This window comes from Pecten maximus, chromosome 16 (genome assembly GCF_902652985.1).
Source record: "Pecten maximus chromosome 16, xPecMax1.1, whole genome shotgun sequence".
Classification (NCBI taxonomy): Eukaryota; Metazoa; Mollusca; class Bivalvia; order Pectinida; family Pectinidae; genus Pecten; species Pecten maximus.
The window spans coordinates 7,675,100-7,697,893 of NC_047030.1; positions in this window are offsets into that span (position 1 = coordinate 7,675,100).

A 22,794-nucleotide genomic window follows, 5' to 3' on the forward strand; every position below is an offset into this window, starting at 1 on the left:
CGAATATTCGCTCCTAAAACTTTTCTTCTATCAAAACGTTTTATCTATCAACTCTTAACATCACGATTCTCACGATTCCCCTTTCCAAACTCAAGGGGAGCCTTCGCTCTCTTGTGAGCTTTCTTTTCGAAAAAAAAAGGCAAACGTCGTTAGATGGGTACGAGAATATGAGACTGTGGCCTCGTGAGACTGTTGACATACCAACCTGTTCATTAGAATTATAACCTTGTCATAACAGGTAACCTTGACCTTGTTAAGTACACCTATAGGGATATATGGATGTACCAATTGGATATGCCCTCTAGAACTTGAAATAAAGGACACTACAGACTCTTTAACATCAGTCGTTTATCCTGATATAATTAACTTATAACTAAGCTGTATCATGATCGTGATGATTTCAATTTCTAAATTGTTAATTTTCCGTTTCTTGATATTAAAGTATGAACATCACTGCTACCCCGTCTACGATGTTGACATTTCCTAATTTGATTCGATATTCAAGGGAATGTTCCCATTACCACGATTTACGTTGTAAATGTCGACTACTTACCTGACAGAAAAACAACAACAACACAAGGTTTCGAGAGATGTAGGTTGCTTGTTGATATGTTCAGTGGTATTGTTGTTACATCCCTAATTATTATTTTCGGAGGAGTCGTGATCCAGGGTAAGATTTGTGTCGTCGCTGAAACACAAGACGCCTACTCTCCTGAGACACATGGTCCTATTTGTTATTTTGTCCGTAGTTTTTTTACTTGGAGTTATGGCTTGTTATTTATTGGTATTGTTGATTTACAACGGAGGAAACCAATGCTGGTATAGTTCAAAGTTTTATCAACTTTTTCAATAAAAATAAAGAATTACTGACGATCGAATGGCAAGCGTTGTTGGAAGGTGGATTTCATCCTCGACACCTCTGGACTTACGTTCATTTTCGTTTTCTGCTAAGAGAGAAAGTGGACGTATTCCTTGGAGTACCGTGGATGAGTCGAGGTTTTATTCCACTATTCCAAATAAAGAAGGACAAGCAATATTGACAGTCTTAATATCATTTTTCGGCTATTTGCTGCTAAAACGACGTTGTTCAGCATAAAAGATAAACATTATTCTGTAATACCCTGTAGCAATACCAACCAGCAATGATCACATATATATATTATAAAAATACATGTATTTATAAGCGTTTTTTAATTACTAATCATAGTCTTCATCGTTTTGTTATACTTCCGTTCCGCGAACTACTACCCCCCCCCCCCCCCCCCCCCCCCCCCCCCCCCCCCCCAAAAAAAAACCCCAGATACACATTGTTGTTGAAAAATGAGAATTAATGAGGAATCTAAAAACAAACTACAATCACGATGCATAGTCGTTACTCCTTACGTAGTGATGTGGTTTTTGCAAAAATACGAATAACATTTTCTTTTGTTCACACTATTGATTTTTATCCGTAGAGAGTGTTAATAGTTTTGTTATAATGTGTTGAAGAAAGAACGCACACTTGGAAACTGTTAATAAAGACGATATTCCAGAATCTACAAATCTTTACAACTATAACGGCAGAGATACCATTCTACTTTAGATTTTATGGTACACCCACGATGCCGTCGGACCTGATGAAGGATTAAATTGAAAAGAGAAAGTCTGGAAACATGTTTTCTTTACAAACCAAATTGACACCATTTGAATTGCTCGAGTGCAAAATCAGCTTTTTGATGCCAATATGCTATAGTGATATACTAGTCAGCCGAACCAATGTCGAGATTCATGTATACAATTAATTCTGGTTCGTTGTCGGGGGGCCCAAGAGCCATCCCTCACAAACATGAAGATCATTTTAAGAGCCCGGTGTCTTCTATTTTTCAAAACTGACAACCGCGAAGTATAAACCAAAGGAAATCTCTATTAAAGCGACTCATCGGCAGCCAATTAAGTTCGAAAACAGCGAACACGTTGAATCACTTTCATTAAAAGGACATAGCTAATCCATCAACGCTTCGCCGACAACAAAAATATTGCTTGTCAACCGCTGGATCTGAGGACATGTCAGCTAGGATCAATGCCACCACTTGATATTGGATATAATGAACAGGAAGAGCCACCCATTTCACAAAGTGTTAGAATTCCGGACGGTACAGCGCTCCTTGTCAGACATCAGCAATACTTTCCGATGTTGTCCCCGTCTCACTTAACATACACAAAATTGTATCTAATCTCACTCGCTAAGCCCTTCCTAATGGTCGTTAATTAATCGGTTTTTTATCATAGTGATGTTGTCAATGATCAATAAAATTCTATGAAGGAATCCACGACCTTTGCTGGGATGGTGATATCTAGTTTGTGACGTTTGATGAGTTTTATTTCTATATAATGGAATTTCAAACCAGTGTTTCATTTATGAAAGATAATTACGAAGAAAACATTGGTTCCTAAAAATCGAATTTATTTCCGGAAACCCGTACCAAACGTATCTGCAAATTACAAGCAGGAATATATTTTTATTTAAATACTGATAAATATTTTTGAAATTAAAAACCTCCATGTTATGATTTTTGTTCGAAAAGTAAATCTGCATAGAATGGAAATAGAAATAGGGTTCGGCGAACACAAATTAAAACAGTGAAAGGCTTCAAAAGCATAAACCGTCATCGGCGAAAGTCGTCAAAAGCATCAGTCATTTACGGCGACAGTCATCAAAAACATCAACCATTAACGCCGAAAGTCGTCAAAAACATCAACTTTTAACGGCGAACTTCGTCAAAAGCTTCAAAAATTAGCGGCGAAAGTCGTCAAAAACATCAACCATCAACGTCGAAAGTCGTCAAAAACATGAACCATTAACGGCAAACTTCGTCAAAAGCTTCAACAATCAGCGGCGAAAGTCGTCAAAAACATGAACCATCAACGCCGAAATTCGTCAAAAATATCAAACTATAACAAACAAACAAAACAAAAAACAACGTATAACGTATCCTCAAAAAAAGAATGTCCTCACAACCGTCAACTATTATTGACAGATTTCGTCAAACCATTCAACCACTTTCAAAGAATTGCATGAAAAAATAAATCAACATTAAAGACAGAAGTCGTGAAATACATATAGCAGGTACGAGGAAGTTCCGGTATCATCAATACGAACTTCTATTAAAACATTAACCACAAATGACGAATTCCATCAAAACATTTACCACTAATGACGTATTTCATTAAAACATTAACCACTAATGACGAAATATATTTAAAACATTAACCACTGATGACGAATTCCATTAAAACATTAACCGCCAAGGACGATTCCATTAAAACATTAACCACTAATGACGAATTCCATTAAACATTAACCGCCAAGGACGAATTCCATTAAAACATTAACCACAAAGGACAAATTCCATTTAAACATTTACCACTGATGACGAATTGCATTAAACATTAACCACTGATGACGAAATCCATCAAAATATTGACCACTTATGACGAATTCCATTAAAGCATTTACCACTGAGGACGAATTTCAACAATTGTTTGTTGTTTTTGTTTAACGTCCTATTAACAGCCAGGGTCATTTAAGGACGTGCCAGGTTTTGGAGATGGAGATGGTTTTGGAGATGGAGGAAAGCCGGAGTACCCGGAGAAAAACCACCGACCTACAGTCAGTACCTGGCAACTGCCTCACGTAGGTTTCGAACTCGCAACCCTGAGGTGGAGGGCTAGTGATAAAGTGTCGGGACACCTTAACCACTCGACCACTGCAACAAAACATTAATCATCAATGATGAATTTAATCAAAACATTTACCACCAAAGATGTATTTAATAAAAGTAAAATCCACCACTTAAGAAGAATTTCTTCAACCTTTAACGATGAATGTCGTCAAAATATCAATTATTTTCTGAGAACGGTAGACACGAGGAATACTCTACAACGTAAAAGCGCTACCGACACCAGCGTATTATTGTTTTTCAAATTTCAATACTTCTTTGGACGCTCGGTCGTTTCTGTCGTTTCATTATGATGGTTGTTCTCATCATTTCACTTGATACTCAGTACATGTATGTCTAGACGACTATATATCAAAGGTATTAACAAATGAAAACAGTGTTCAAATTATACTAAGGTACATCTCACAGTGTCTGATAACGGCCTTCTCGCGTTTTATCTTTTAGATATTGGGTTGTCGCAGCTTGTGACCACGACAAAGCGACAAAAATGACGAAAACGACATTCAAGATGACAACAAAGAAAGAGATGGCAATTATCAGCCGCCAAACTATGGTCAGCCTAGATCAATTGGTGACACTTAAAACAGGAATGACCAACATGTTCAAACTATCGTCCTCTTTGTCACTTTTGTTTATTTCAGACTTCAATATGCAATACATCAATATACAAGCCCATTAGCAATATAAAAACCCATGATCATTATACTAACCCCCGGTCAATATACCGTACCATGGTTAATATACCATCTCACGGTCAATATACCATCCTAGGGTCAATATACCACCCGCGGTCAATATACCATCTCACGGTCAATATACCATCTCACGGTAAATATACCATCCCGCGGTCAATATACCATCCCGCGGTCAATATACCATCCCGCGGTCAATATACCATCCCGAGGTCAATATACCATATCACGGTCAATATACCATCTCACGGTCAATATACCATCCCACGGTCAATATACCATCTCATGGTCAATATACCATCCCACGGTCAATATACCATCCCACGGTCAATATACCATCTCACGATCAATATACCATCTCACAGTAAATATACCATCCCACGGTCAATATACCATCCCAAGATCAATATACCATCACACGGTCAATATACCATCCCACGGTCAATATACCATCCCACGGTCAATATACCATCCCAAGGTCAATATACCATCCCAAGGTTAATATACCATCACACGGTCAATATACCATCTCATGGTCAATATACCATCCCACGGTCAATATACCATCCCACGGTCAATATACCATCTCACGATCAATATACCATCTCACAGTAAATATACCATCCCACGGTCAATATACCATCCCACGGTCAATATACCATCCCACGGTCAATATACCATCCCACGGTCAATATACCAGCCAAGGTCAATATACCATCCAATGGTCAATATACCATCCCACGGTCAATATACCACCCAACGGTCAATATACATTCCCATGGTCAATATACCTCCGAAGGGCTAAAATATTATACCCAAGGGCTTTATTACTTGCCCTTTACCTCTGGGTTGCGAGTTCGAAACCTACGTGGGGCAGTTGCCATGTACTGACCGTAGGTCGGTGTTTTTTCTCCGGGTACTCCGGCTTTCCTTCACCTCCAAAACCTGGCACGTCCTTAAATGACCCTGCCTGTTAATAGGACGTTAAACAAAAACAAACCAAAATACATTTTGTATACATGCATATGAAACGTGAGCCGGGAGTTGATACCAAGTCCCGGTGTAATTAACACATTTTGACCATGCTGGCTGTAACATATACCATTACTGATGATTAATATGTCATATCTATATTGTACAAATAATAAAAAGAGCTGTTACATGTACATCTAACAGGTGTCCTAGTAATTCTATTGATTTAGATAATCCATCGTTTCGTATTTTGGGTTTATCTTTGTCTTTGAAGAACTATTTTTGCTGATATTTCATTAAATCTTGATGCATTTTATCTGTCATATATGTGAAAAATGATTTATGAAAATATAAGGCGAGGCAAAACGTTAATATATATTTTATGAAGTGAACTCCTATGGTTTAATCTAAGTCTTCTTATCGAGTTATATTAATAACTGATGTGCTTATGCGTACTAAGGGAGGTAACTCGAACTCATTTGTAAACTTTTTGATTCTGAGAACCAATCGGCGAATCAAGAGTTAGGAATGGTAACGCAGAGATATCTTATCTTGTTGCACATTCGAAACTTTATTATTTCTTTTATGAGTAGAAATAAAATTTCTTTTTAGTAGTTATATTTACAGAAGCATTATATAGATTACAGAGCTTAATTATCTGCATGACGTGATTTATGAACTCCGTATTCACACGAGATTTTTCACTAATGAAACATGAATTTGTGATGTTTGAATTCACAGCAGAATCAAGCTATGATAAATTTTGCTTTGATAATAAAAATTCCCCGGAATTACATTGTAAAAACTTCGTCCTTTTCTTTTGGTTTGGTTTATTTTGTTTAACGTCCTATTAACAGCCAGGACGTACTAGGTTTTGAAGTCGGAGTATCCGAAGAAAAACCACCGACCTACGGTCAGTAACAGGCAACTGCCCCACGTGGGTTTTCGAACTCGCGACTCAGAGAGGGCTAGTGTAAGTGTCGGGACACTTCAAAAACTTGGCCACCGCGGCCCCTTGTCCATTTCAAGCAACAATATTATAATCATATCAATTAAACAACACACATGATATTAAGGTTCAACAAGCCCCCTACGAAGATGAAATAGGGGTGCCATGAATTCAGTCATACTTTACATATTATTTACTTGGAAAGAAAAAATAATACATATACATCATCAAAAAACAATATTTTAATTTTACTTTAGAGTGCTGTTAATTTACATAAGGTCATATACATGGTAGGGATCCTGTTAGTCCTTTTTTCCCAACATGCAAGTTTTTTTTCAATTTAGAATAGGGCAAATGTTAAAAAAAATGACGTTTTAAAATACAATATAAATTTACAACAATACTATTTACAGAATTAAGTAAGTACCTTTATTGGAAATTATAGATTTCAACAAATCTACTGATATAATTATAAAGACCTATGTTTTTGCATGTCAATATTGTATAAAGGAAAATCTTTGAACTTACATATGAAAATAACATTAATACGTCAGGAGAGATATGAAGGCACTATGGGGTATTTTTCTCTCCCAGAATGCCTCATTCAAGATGGCTGCCAATGTTGGCAGCCATTTTGAATGAGGTATTCTGGGAGAGAAAAATACCCCATAGATGCCTTCAATTCTCTCCCCTGTATCTTGGTTTTCAAATACAGAAGTGACATACCTTTCTTTGTATTTTCTTGAGATTTTTTATTTTTAGGTTCTTTTGGACATCTTCTTCTTTCAATATCTGTTGTTGATGATTCATGTTGTATACCAAAAAACATTGGAACCAGATTCATCAGAGGCCTTGGTGATTAAAACAAGATCTCATGACAAATGATCCTGATGACAGGTAAAAAGTTTCTGTGTATCAGCCATGCTAGATTTGTTACACCCCATTTTTAAATATGTGTAAACCGCCAAACTTTCCAGAATGAGGCTGTGAAGAATTCAACATGGCAGCTTCCATGTGTTTACATTACCTCAGGATGTTTATGGGTTTTAACATTATAAAATATAGCAGGTAAGTTGTGTTTTTAATCTTTTTGATCTGATCATAGAATATTAGTTTAAATCTATGAGTATATTATAGAATGAAGCTGTTTTTATCATGATTTACGGAGATTGATTTGTTGGTGCTCAAGTTATCATTGACTCAGTGTTACGGAGGTCATTTTTTGCAGATTACAGTAGATTTAGATGGTTTGTATTGTAAAATGGAATCATCTCAGTTCAAAATAATCATTATGAATTGATGTCTTCATAACAGTAGTAAAATACAGGTTTTGTTTTGTTGCTAGAACTAAAAATACTACCATGGTAAAATGCTTTCACTTTCTATTCCCGGAACTGTGACGTCACAGCCATAACTGTCTTGAGTTGTACGGAGGTCATTTTCCGTAAATTACAATAGATTTAGATAGTTTGTATTGTAAAATGGAATCATATCAGTTCAAAATAATCATTCTGAGTTGATGTCTTCATAACAGTAGTAAAATACAGTCAAACCTCGATGATTCGAACTTCGATGATTCGAATTTCTCGCTGTATCGAACTTTTTGCTTGGTCCCGAATTTTCTCACTATATAACACTACTAACGAAACTATGTATGATTCGAATTTTTATAAATCGAAGTTTTCGATGTATCGAACTTTTTTCATGACCCGTTAGCTATGATATTATAGGTAATTGACATCTCATGATTCGAACAAAAAATTTACCTGTACTGACCACTGGACAGGTGTTTGTCGTGACCCCTGCGGCAAGATTTCACACCTCTCCCCCAAATGCCCTGACTGACAATAGGGATAATGATAGCGTGTGTTGTCACTCCCGGTCATGGGGTTTATTAATAATCAGACCAAATTGATAGATAAAAAGTGTATTTAGAAGCCATGACATTTAATCACTCCGGTAAAACATTTCGGTAGTCGTCTCTGATAATCTCCGCCGCCATTGAAATCAGCGGTCGGTGAGTAAATTTTACGGAACTGTAAAACAACCGGACCAATTTTAAACACAAACAATTAGCGATGGCTTCACTCATATTCAAAGTGTCACGTTTCAAACTTATACATAAATATCCAAGTAAATCGATTATTTGTCATTCAATCATGCATTCTCCAACCGATCGGCATTCCGTATTTTATATGCACATAACGTAAACGCACGTGTCTTTAGCAGAAAAGCCTAACGACTTACGTAAGTGTGCATTGTACTTCTTTTGTTTTATCTGTTAACGCGATATAAGTGTTTTGTAACCGATACATATTTTGTTTAATTAATAAAATGCTTAGGTATAATTAATGAAAAGAATTTTTATTTTGTTGTGTTTGAGGTATAAATTAACTAAACTTTTCGATGTGAGCCTGACAGGCGACGATTAACACGAAGACACTGAGGACATGTAACGTTAACAGATATGGTCATTATCAAGAAAACATCGATCTATTGTCAACCATGAATAATTCGAAGTCCCGCTGTATCGAAGTTTTTCTGTTAGTCCCTTGAACTTCGAAACATCGAAGTTTGACTGTAAAGGTTTTGTTTTGTTGCTAGAAAACTACCATGATTAACTGCTTTCACTTTCTATTCTCGGAACTTTCTAGAGAGTGTGACGTCACATCCATAACTGTCTGAAGTTGTACGGAGGTCATTTTCCGTAAATTACAATAGATTTAGATGGTTTTTATTGTAAAATGGAATCATGTCAGTTCAAAATAATCATTCTAAAACTGTGTCTTTTTAACATGGTGTTTTAACATGCTAACATGTTGTTTTAACATGCTGATTTGCTGTTTTGACATGTTTATATGGTGTTTTTAACATGTTAACATGCTGTTTTCAATTCATGATTTTGTCATTTTTGTTGTTTTTGTCATGTTTTGTCATTTTTGTCATGATTTTGTCATGTTTTGTCATGATTTTGTCATTTTTGTCATGATTTGTCATCTTTTTGTCTTGATTTTGTCATGAATTTGTCATCTTTTGTTGTTTTTGTCATGTTTTGTCATTTTTGTCATGATTTTGTCATCTTTTGTCATGATTTTGTCATTTTTGTCATGATTTTGTCATTTGTGTCATCATTTTGTCATGTTTTGTCATGATTTTGTCATTTTTGTCATTATTTTGTCATTATTTGTCATGATTTTGTCATTTTTGTCATGTTTTGTCATGATTTTGTGATTTTTGTCATTATTTTGTCATGATTTTGTCATTTTTGTCATGATTTTGTCATTATTTGTCATGATTTTGTCATGTTTTGTCAAGTTTTGTCATGATTTTGTCATTTTTGTCATTATTTTGTCATGATTTTGTCATGATTTAGTCATTATTTGTCATGATTTTGTCATATTTTGTCATGATTTTGTCATTTTTGTCATTATTTGTCATGATTTTGTCATTTTTGTCATTATTTGTCATGATTTTGTCATATTTTGTCATGATTTTGTCATATTTTGTCATGATTTTGTCATTTTTGTCATTATTTGTCATGATTTTGTCATTTTTGTCATTATTTTGTAATGTTTCGTCATGATTTTGTCATGATTTTGTCATTATTTGTCATGATTTTGTCATTTTTGTCATGATTTTGTCATGATTTTGTCATTATTTGTCATTATTTTGTCATGATTTTGTCATTTTTGTCATGATTTTGTCATTACTTGTCATGATTTTGTCATTTTTGTCATTATTTTGTCATGATTTTGTCATTTTTGTCATGATTTTGTCATTATTTGTCATGATTTTGTCATGTTTTGTCAAGTTTTGTCATGATTTTGTCATGTTTTGTCAAGTTTTGTCATGTTTTTGTCATGATTTTGTCATTATTTAGTCATTATTTGTCATGATTTTGTCATATTTTGTTATGATTTTGTCATTTTTGTCATGATTTTGTCATGATTTTGTCATTTTTGTCATTATTTTGTCATTTTTGTCATTATTTTGTCATTATTTGTCATGATTTTGTCATTTTTGTCATGATTTTGTCATGTTTTGTCATGTTTTGTCATTATTTTGTCATGTTTTGTCATTATTTTGTCATTTTTGTCATTATTTTGTCATTATTTGTCATTATTTTGTCCTATTTGTCCTAATTTTGTCCTCATTTTGTCCTAATTTTGTCCTTTTTGTCCTCATTTTGTCCTTATTTTGTCCTCATTTTGTCCTTATTTTGTCCTCATTTTGTCCTTTTTGTCCTAATTTTGTCCTTTTTCTCAATTTGTCCTCATTTTGTCCTTTTTGTCCTTATTTTGTCCTCATTTTGTCATTATTTCGTCATTTTTGTCCCAATTTTGTCATTTTTGTCCTCATTTTGTCATTTTTGTCATGTTTTGTGCTGATTTTGTCATTTCTGTCATGATTTTGTCCTGATTTTGTCATGATTTGTCCTGATTTTGTCATTTTGTCATGATTTTGTCATGTTTTGTCATGATTTTGTCATGTTTTGTCATTTTTGTCATGATTTGTCATGTTTTGTCATGCTAATTTAGCATGCTAACGTGCTGTTTTAACGTGTTGATTTGGTGTTTTAGCATGCTAACGTGCTGTTTTAACGTGTTGATTTGGTGTTTTAGCATGCTAACGTGCTGTTTTAACGTGTTGATTTGGTGTTTTAGCATGCTAACGTGCTGTTTTAGCATGCTAACATGCTAATTTAACATGCTGATTTGGTGTTTTAGCATGCTAACATGCTGTTTTAACATGATAGTTTGACACTTTTTAGTTTTTTATGTGTAAAAAGTTTGAAAATAGGCAAAAAAATGACTAAAATATGCAAAAAAATGAACAAAAAAATGAACAAAAAAATAGTAAGATTATATAGTGAAACTTGCAAATTTTGTGTTGAAAAAAATAAACAAGAAAAATGCAAAATTTGAGTAAAAATTCTGCAAAAACTGGTTAAGAAATCTGCAAAAACTGGTTAAGAAATCTGCAAAAAATGACTAAAATATGCAAAAAAATGAACAAAAAAATAGTAAGAATATATAGTGAAACTTGCAAATTTTGTGTTAAAAAAATAAACCAAAAAAATAAATTTGATTAAAAATTCTGCAAAAACTGGTTAAGAAATCTGCAAAAAATGGTTAAGAATTCTGCAAAAAATTACTAAAATATGCAAAAACAAAAAAGTATAAACAGAATTTTTTAAAATTTCATCACTACCTCTTCACCATTAGTTTGTCTATATATAAATCTAAAACACCTGTATATCCTTCTTACTATACCATAGGTACCAATTTATCCCCAATACATACATTCTATTTACAGGTTTTCTGGGATTTGGATTAACTTTACCTCCTCTGTCATACTCACATGCCTAAATATCATTATTGACTTTTTTCTTCTTTTTGTAGGTGGCATCTGAACATGAATCTGATGAATTATCACAATACTCTCCTAGAATGCCAATCTTATCACCAGCATCACCCACCATGCCAACTTCACCACCATCCAGACCATCAAACCAAGCACTGATGAACTCCCCTAGAATGCCAGTCTGATCACCAGTGTCACCTATAATGCCAATATTATCACCAATATCACCTATAATGCCAATATTATCACCAATATCACCTAGAATGCCAGTCTTATCACCAGTATTACCTAACATGCCAATATCATCACCAATTAGGCTTCAAACTTCAAACACTTCACAAATTGCTGGAACATCTAACACTTTTGGAGAAGATGGTGATGATGATAATGATGATAATGATGATGAGAATGTGAGTAAATTTTTGAACTCTATATTGTCCTTTTTAGTTCATTTTCAGAAAAGTATATATGATGAACTTGTTAGTATTGTTCATTTTCAGAAAAATATATAATGAACTTGTCATATAATGTGATATTGGCATGTTAGGTAATACTGGTGATAAGACTGGCATTCTAGGTGAGTCCATCAATGAAGGGTTTGCTGGTCTGGCAGGTGATAATATTGCATGAGAGGTGATATTGGTGATAATATTGGCATTATAGGTGATATTGGTGATAATATTGGCATTATAGGTGATATTGGTGATAATATTGGCATTATAGGTGACACTGGTGATCAGACTGGCATTCTAGGGGAGTTCATCAGTGCTTGGTTTGATGGTCTGGATGGTGGTGAAGTTGGCATGGTGGGTGATGCTGGTGATAAGATTGGCATTCTAGGAGAGTATTGTGATAATTCATCAGATTCATGTTCAGATGCCACCTACAAAAAGAAGAAAAAAGTCAATAATGATATTTAGGCATGTGAGTATGACAGAGGAGGTAAAGTTAATCCAAATCCCAGAAAACCTGTAAATAGAATGTATGTATTGGGGATAAATTGGTACCTATGGTATAGTAAGAAGGATATACAGGTGTTTTAGATTTATATACAGTGGAACTTCGTTAACTCGAAGTCGACGGGACCACGAAAAAACTTCGAGTTATCCGAGTGTTCGAATTAAGCGAGTTATCGTTTTTGGTGAAAAGTTTGGTCAATATTTGTCAACATTATATAATCATTATAACTTCGCTCTGTCGCTCATCAGTTTAGTGTGAAGACTGGTCAATACATGTAAATATATATGTAATGTTTCGTTATGTCACTTGTTATTTGGTGTAGTTTTGCCGATATACAGTCACGATAAAGTTTCTTTCACTTAGTCATTTCAATAACGATCTGATGTGCAAGTCATGTTTGCAAAAGGTAAACGATAAAACGGAATTCGACAAAATAACAAGTTATTAATGTCAAAACAAATAACCGTTTAAGTTTAACACAGATTGCATACAAAACGTAACAGAACCATTACCTTTATTGGACATATATAAAATACTGTTTGATCGGCCTACTTACTTTTTATTGATAACCACGCCATTTCCATGTGTATTAGCACCGGAAGTTGGGCTGCGCATGTGCGTATAAAATGTTACTGTAACTGAGTTGGCGTTTTATCCGATTTAATAGACAGCACTGACCGTTACAGTTGTACTCTGAACACCTCGGCAGTAATTACGCTATTGTTTCAGCAGTTTAAAGATTTAATAGGCGCCCATGACTGTGTCATTCTACACCTGTAAAAACATCAGCCGGGTAGATCTACCGGTGTGTCAGAGATTAGTTCCGCTTGAGCGAAGGGTAGATGAGTTGTTGACTATCGTGTGTACTGATATCGGCGACCGCCTTGGGAAATTACCTGATGTAAGTAAAGCAGTACTTTTTATCACCAAGACTTGTTGTTATAAGATTCAACCGACAATTTCTTTTATGAATTTATGAAACACTTATAATAGCATGTAGGTTAGTAGTGCCGATATGTTCAGTATTACAAACGGAATTTAGCTCTTAAAAAATGTCGGCGTTTGCCACCGATCGACGAAAATTATACTTCGAGTTATTCGAACATTTCAAGTAGGATTTTTATTGTTGGGACCAAATTTTTACTTCGTATTATCCGAGTTTTTCGAGTTATCCGAATTCGAATTATCCGAGCTTTTTTTACTAAGATAAAGAGAGAATTCGGCCGGGACCGGCGAGGTACTTCGAGTTAAGCGGGGTATTCGAGTTATCCGAGTTCGAGTTAACGAAGTTCCACTGTATAGACAAACTAATGGTGAAGAGGTAGTGATGAAATTAAAAAAAATTCTGTTTATACTTTTTTGTTTTTGCATATTTTAGTCATTTTTTTGCAGAATTCTTAACCATTTTTTGCAGAATTTTTAATCAAATTTATTTTTTTGGTTTATTTTTTTAACACAAAATTTGCAAGTTTCACTATATATTCTTACTATTTTTTTGTTCATTTTTTTGCATATTTTAGTCATTTTTTGCAGATTTCTTAACCAGTTTTTGCAGATTTCTTAACCAGTTTTTGCAGAATTTTTACTCAAATTTTGCATTTTTCTTGTTTAATTTTTTCAACACAAAATTTGCAAGTTTCACTATATAATCTTACTATTTTTTAGTTCATTTTTTTGCATATTTTAGTCATTTTTTTGCCTATTTTCAAACTTTTTACACATAAAAAACTAAAGTGTCAAACTATCATGTTAAAACAGCATGTTAGCATGCTAAAACACTAAATCAACACGTTAAAACAGCACGTTAGCATGCTAAAACACCAAATCAACACGTTAAAACAGCACGTTAGCATGCTAAAACACCAAATCAACACGTTAAAACAGCACATTAGCATGCTAAAACACCAAATCAACACGTTAAAACAGCACGTTAGCATGCTAAATTAGCATGACAAAACATGACAAATCATGACAAAAATGACAAAACATGACAAATCAGGACAAAATCATGACAGAAATGACAAAATCAGAACAAAATCATGACAAAAATGACAAAATCAACACAAAACATGACCAAAATGACAAAATGAGGACAAAAATGACAAAATTAGGACAAAAAGGACGAAATAAGGACAAAATGAGGACAAAATAAGGACAAAAAGGACAAAATGAGGACAAAAAGGACAAAATTAGGACAAAAAGGACAAAATGAGGACAAAATAAGGACAAAAAGGACCAAATGAGGACAAAATAAGGACAAAATGAGGACAAAAAGGACAAAATTAGGACAAAATGAGGACAAAAAGGACAAAATGAGGACAAAAAGGACAAAATAATGACAAATAATGACAAAATCATGACAAAATCATGACAAAACATGACAAAAATGACAAAATAATGACAAAACATGACAAAATCATGACAAAAATGACAAAATCATGACAAATAATGACAAAATAATGACAAAAATGACAAAATAATGACAAAATAATGACAAAATCATGACAAATAATGACCAAAATCATGACAAAATATGACAAAATCATGACAAATAATGACTAAATAATGACAAAATCATGACAAATAATGACAAAATCATGACAAAATCATGACAAAAATTGACAAATAATGACCAAATCATGACAAAAATGACAAAATAATGACAAAATAATGATAAAATCATGACAAAAATGACAAAACATGACAAAAATGACAAAATCATGACAAATAATGACAAAATAATGACAAAAATGACAAAATCATGACAAAATAATGACAAAAATGACAAAATCATGACAAATAATGACAAAATCATGACAAAAATGACAAAATCATGACAAAATAATGACAAAAATGACAAAATCATGACAAATAATGACAAAATCATGACAAAAATGACAAAATCATGACAAAACATGACAAAATCATGACAAAAATTGACAAATAATGACCAAATCATGACAAAAATGACAAAATCATGACAAATAATGATAAAATCATGACAAAATCATGACAAAAACATGACAAAACTTGACAAAACATGACAAAATCATGACAAAACTTGACAAAACATGACAAAATCATGACAAATAATGACAAAATCATGACAAAATAATGACAAATAATGACAAAATCATGACAAAACATGACAAAATCATGACAAATAATGACAAAACATGACAAAATGACAAATGACAAAATCATGACAAAATGACAAAATCATGACAAAACATGACAAAATAATGACAAAAATGACAAAATCATGACAAATAATGACAAAAATGACAAAATCATGACAAATAATGACCAAATCATGACAAAAATGACAAAACATGACAAAAATGACAAAATCATGACAAATAATGACAAAATAATGACAAAAATGACAAAATCATGACAAAAATGACAAAATCATGACAAATAATGACAAAATCATGACAAAAATGACAAAATCATGAAAAATAATGACAAAAATGACAAAATCATGACAAATAATGACAAAATCATGACAAATAATGATAAAATCATGACAAAAACATGACAAAACTTGACAAAACATGACAAAATCATGACAAAACTTGACAAAACATGACAAAATCATGACAAATAATGACAAAATCATGACAAAATAATGACAAATAATGACAAAATCATGACAAAATAATGACAAAAATGACAAAATCATGACAAATAATGACAAAATCATGACAAAAATGACAAAATCATGACAAAACATGACAAAATAATGACAGAAATGACAAAATCATGACAAATAATGACAAAAATGACAAAATCATGACAAATAATGACCAAATCATGACAAAAATGACAAAATAATGACAAAATAATGATAAAATCATGACAAAAATGAGAAAACATGACAAAAATGACAAAATCATGACAAATAATGACAAAATAATGACAAAAATGACAAAATCATGACAAAACATGACAAAATCATGACAAATAATGACAAAATCATGACAAAAATGACAAAATCATGACAAAATAATGACAAAAATGACAAAATCATGACAAAAGATGACAAAATCATGACAAAAATGACAAAAATGACAAAACATGACAAAAACAACAAAAGATGACAAATTCATGACAAAATCAAGACAAAAAGATGACAAATCATGACAAAAATGACAAAATCATGACAAAACATGACAAAATCATGACAAAATAATGACAAAAATGACAAAATCATGACAAAAGATGACAAAAATGACAAAAATGACAAAATCATGACAAAACATGACAAAATAATGACAAAAATGACAAAATCATGACAAATAATGACAAAAATGACAAAATCATGATAAAATCATGACCAAATAATGACAAATAATGACAAAAATCATGACAAATAATGACAAAAATGACAAAATCATGACAAAATAGACAAAATCATGACAAATAATGACTAAATAATGACAAAATCATGACAAAATAATGACAAAAATGACAAAATCATGACAAATAATGACAAAAATGACAAAATCATGACAAAACTTGACAAAATCATGACAAATAATGACAAAATCATGACAAAAATGACAAAATCATGACAAAATAATGACAAAAATCACAAAATCATGACAAAACATGACAAAAATGACAAAATCATGACAAATAATGAGAAAATAATGACAAAATAATGACAAAAATGACAAAATCATGACAAAACATGACAAAATGATGACACAAATGACAAAATCATGACAAAAATGACAAAATCATGACAAAAGATGACAAAATCATGACAAAAATGACAAAATATGACAAAAACAACAAAAGATGACAAATTCATGACAAAATCAAGACAAAAAGATGACAAATCATGACAAAAATGACAAAATCATGACAAAACATGACGAAACATGACAAAATCATGACAAAAATGACAAAACATGACAAAAACAACAAAAATGACAAAATCATGAATTGAAAACAGCATGTTAACATGTTAAAAACACCATATAAACATGTCAAAACAGCAAATCAGCATGCTAAAATAACATGTTAGCATGTTAAAACACCATGTTAAAAAGACACAGTTTTAGAATGATTATTTTGAACTGACATGATTCCATTTTACAATAAAAACCATCTAAATCTATTGTAATTTACGGAAAATGACCTCCGTACAACTTCAGACAGTTATGGATGTGACGTCACACTCTCTAGAAAGTTCCGAGAATAGAAAGTGAAAGCAGTTAATCATGGTAGTTTTCTAGCAACAAAACAAAACCTTTATTTTACTACTGTTATGAAGACATCAACTCAGAATGATTATTTTGAACTGATATGATTCCATTTTACAATACAAACTATCTAAATCTATTGTAATTTACGGAAAATGACCTCCGTACAACTCAAGACAGTTATGGCTGTGACGTCACAGTTCCGGGAATAGAAAGTGAAAGCATTTTACCATGGTAGTATTTTTAGTTCTAGCAACAAAACAAAACCTGTATTTTACTACTGTTATGAAGACATCAATTCATAATGATTATTTTGAACTGAGATGATTCCATTTTACAATACAAACCATCTAAATCTACTGTAATCTGCAAAAAATGACCTCCGTAACACTGAGTCAATGATAACTTGAGCACCAACAAATCAATCTCCGTAAATCATGATAAAAACAGCTTCATTCTATAATATACTCATAGATTTAAAATAAATATTCTATGATCAGATCAAAAAGATTAAAAACACAACTTACCTGCTATATTTTATAATGTTAAAACCCATAAACATCCTGAGGTAATGTAAACACATGGAAGCTGCCATGTTGAATTCTTCACAGCCTCATTCTGGAAAGTTTGGCGGTTTACACATATTTAAAAATGGGGTGTAACAAATCTAGCATGGCTGATACACAGAAACTTTTTACCTGTCATCAGGATCATTTGTCATGAGATCTTGTTTTAATCACCAAGGCCTCTGATGAATCTGGTTCCAATGTTTTTTGGTATACAACATGAATCATCAACAACAGATATTGAAAGAAGAAGATGTCCAAAAGAACCTAAAAATAAAAAATCTCAAGAAAATACAAAGAAAGGTATGTCACTTCTGTATTTGAAAACCAAGATACAGGGGAGAGAATTGAAGGCATCTATGGGGTATTTTTCTCTCCCAGAATACCTCATTCAAAATGGCTGCTAACATTGGCAGCCATCTTGAATGAGGCATTCTGGGAGAGAAAAGTACCCCATAGTGCCTTCATATCTCTCCGTCAGTTAGAAACATAAGCTTGTTACTCCAAGCTTGAATAATATGACAGTATTTATGTATACTAACTGATGTAACATTATATGAAATGAATAATGTTCATTATATATACATGTATATCAAGTGTATGATTTGTCAATTGAAAATACGGATCAACATTTAACAATCCGTCAAACACGGGTAAATCAAATAACCGACAACCCGCTTCCATTGTAGTTATCCCCCGATAACTGGGGCCTCGGCAGCTTAGTCGGTTAGAGTGCCGGGGAACTGATGAACGGACCGGTATGTGCTATGGTGGGCCTCCCGTATGTTGTTAAATGAGGTAGTCACCAGCTACTACAAGGAGACCCCACCTAGAAAGGCCCCGGCTGTTCATGAGTCTATAAACCCAGCAAACAAACAATCTCCCGATAACCTAAACAAAGCTGAAAGGTAATCTTTACATTTACAATTTTCGTCGTTGAAATGAATGTGGATTTGTGAGGTTTCTCGACAGTTTTCACTAAAAATCCTCGATAGGTTGACCTAACTGATAGGTACAGGATAACACAGGTGGAGGTAAGAAAATGATTTATCTTTCATGAAACGAGAATACTGCAGCTCCGTGAACACCGGTAAAATGTGTAATAACTTATAATGAAAACGACGAATTTCACTTTTGCCACCATTTCTCCATTATTTCATCATCTATTAACGTCAGTGGATAACTATTTTGTGTAAAAACGTTTCTATGCATGTTTTCTGAATAATATGTTTTCACCTAATGGTGTCGGCGGCGCATTGCACTCAGCAATACCACTTGACGATACGGCGTCTTCGACATTCGTTGTGGTTGTCAAATGATCCATCTAGTCGTTTTATTTTATCTACAAGATGGCAATGACTGATCCTTTAAGTTTGCCTGGGATATTCCAGAGGTGCACAGAGCGAATGTGAACGTACATGGCATGTTCTGTTCACCATCCACGAAGTCCTCCAATGGTTACAGGTTGTAAGCCTTGGAGTATTGGGAATACATGGTAAAGCTATTCACCATCCTCAATAGTCCTCCAATGGTTATAGGTTGTAAGCCTTGGAGTATTGGGAATGCATTGTAAAGCTGTTCACCATCCTCGATAATCCTCTAATGGTTATAGGTTGTAAGCCTTGGAGTATTGGGAATGCATTGTAAAGCTGTTCACCATCCTCGATAATCCTCCAATGGTTACAGGTTGTAAGCCTTGGAGTATTGGGAATACATGGTAAAGCTATTCACCATCCTCAATAGTCCTCCAATGGTTATAGGTTGTAAGCCTTGGAGTATTGGGAATGCATTGTAAAGCTGTTCACCATCCTCGATAATCCTCTAATGGTTATAGGTTGTAAGCCTTGGAGTATTGGGAATGCATTGTAAAGCTGTTCACCATCCTCGATAATCATCTAATGGTTATAAGTTGTAAGCCTTGGAGTATTGGGAATGCATTGTAAAGCTGTTCACCATCCTCGATAATCCTCTAATGGTTATAGGTTGTAAGCCTTGGAGTATTGGGAATGCATTGTAAAGCTGTTCACCATCCTCGATAATCCTCTAATGGTTATAGGTTGTAAGCCTTGGAGTATTGGGAATGCATTGTAAAGCTGTTCACCATCCTCGATAATCCTCTAATGGTTATAGGTTGTAAGCCTTGGAGTATTGGGAATGCATTGTAAAGCTGTTCACCATCCTCGATAATCCTCTAATGGTTATAGGTTGTAAGCCTTGGAGTATTGGGAATGCATTGTAAAGCTGTTCACCATCCTCGATAATCCTCTAATGGTTATAAGTTGTAAGCCTTGGAGTATTGGGAATGCATTGTAAAGCTGTTCACCATCCTCGATAATCCTCTAATGGTTATAGGTTGTAAGCCTTGGAGTATTGGGAATGCATTGTAAAGCTGTTCACCATCCTCGATAATCCTCTAATGGTTATAGGTTGTAAGCCTTGGAGTATTGGGAATGCATTGTAAAGCTGTTCACCATCCTCGATAATCCTCTAATGGTTATAGGTTGTAAGCCTTGGAGTATTGGGAATGCATTGTAAAGCTGTTCACCATCCTCGATAATCCTCTAATGGTTATAAGTTGTAAGCCTTGGAGTATTGGGAATGCATTGTAAAGCTGTTCACCATCCTCAATAGTCCTCCAATGGTTATAGGTTGTAAGCCTTGGAGTATTGGGAATGCACGGTAAACAGTGTTAGGTACAAATGTACATTGTATCGAGCTGTTCACATAACTACAAATGTCGGTACGCATTCTTTGCTTATATAACTCAGTGACTTAGTAACGACCTAGATTTTTTTCCTTTTTTTTTCTTCTGTGATTGGTGACGTTAATGCCTCTCTATTGATATGGCATTTGCGCCTGTTTTAGACAAGAAACATTATGTATTTCGAACGGTCGAATTTGAGAGTTTATAGTATACACTCGCCGATCAGACATTGCCTCCTCAGTTACAACTCAGTGAGACCCAATGTTCATGAAATTTTGGTTAAGTACTTAAAGACTCTCCTATAATCCTATCTGGTTATTGAGACTAATAGTTTGAAAGTTTCTTCATATTTGACAGCTTTTTGCCCTGTCAATATGGCCCCTGGAGGTTGGGACCCTATAATCCACAATTTTATTTGAACTTTATTTCATTGTAATTGGTTCATAGGTTTTTGAGCAGATGTAAAATGGTTAACGACTCCTCCAGCTACCATATACCGGTAATGAGAGGAAGATATTTGAAATCTGAAATTTAAAATGTTTAAAAAGATCGATTCATGGTTTCATTAACCCGCGAAAAATATCGAAGCGAACGAATCCGAGATTAATATTTCTCGGCACAATAAAACCACGAGACGACGAAATAAAACGATATGATAGTTATATTGTCAAACGGCGATCCCAAATATTCAATACTTGCAAGTTAATGATCACCATATTAAAATACTACACCACAAACCATTTGAAATATATATCTGAAATATACATATATGGCATATTCCAGATCTGATTATATACAGGTTTGTAAATGATGCACAGAGCCATTTGTACTATACGTTTGTTTTCGCAAAGTGTATTTTTCGATCACTGATTTATAAATTTGATCCGTCTGCTTAACCCTCGGCATTTTGGTCTGTAGTTGGACGACTTGCTCGGCGTTACCTGTATAACGTAATCGGGTGAGGTGACCTGCTGGATGGCTTCGGCAGTATGTTACAGCGAGGTAGTACTAAACTCAGCATCAGTTCACCACATGGAACTCACACACAGGGGAGGCCACCCACGACCATATCTGGTCGTATATGATTTCGATAGATACAGGTTGATGAAGACAAACGTTTAATGATCGACAAGTCGACACCATCTTCTCATTTTGCAATATTCTGTTTCCTTGTGCGTTATGAAGTGGTACGTGTTTGACGCTTGTTGATATGTCCAGTGGTTCCATTGTCACCACGCTAAATCTTATTTCAGATTGTGACGAAACCCGGATTTGAAAAACACTTGTATGGTGGGTGTCGCCGATGAAACAAGACGCATACTCTTACGGAACACCTGGTCTTATTCCTCCAGTACTTTTTCCGGGGTCTCTTTTACGAATCTATAATTTTGTTTATATCTTGCCCGCGTTTAATCGACTTTGAGTTTGACTTACGGTTTCGTTGTTTGATCGCAATCCTTAGTTGTTTATGGTCTTATTTCGATCAAATTAACTCTATGTAATAGAGAAACTTTTTTTTATAGTAAACGGCTTGTATATTAAACTATTATACTTTCTATCCCTCCGCTTCCCATTGTATATCTAGACTCGAATTTTAATACTCCTGTGGAGCTGCTAACACATATCGAAAACAACATCACAAAATGAGATTACAT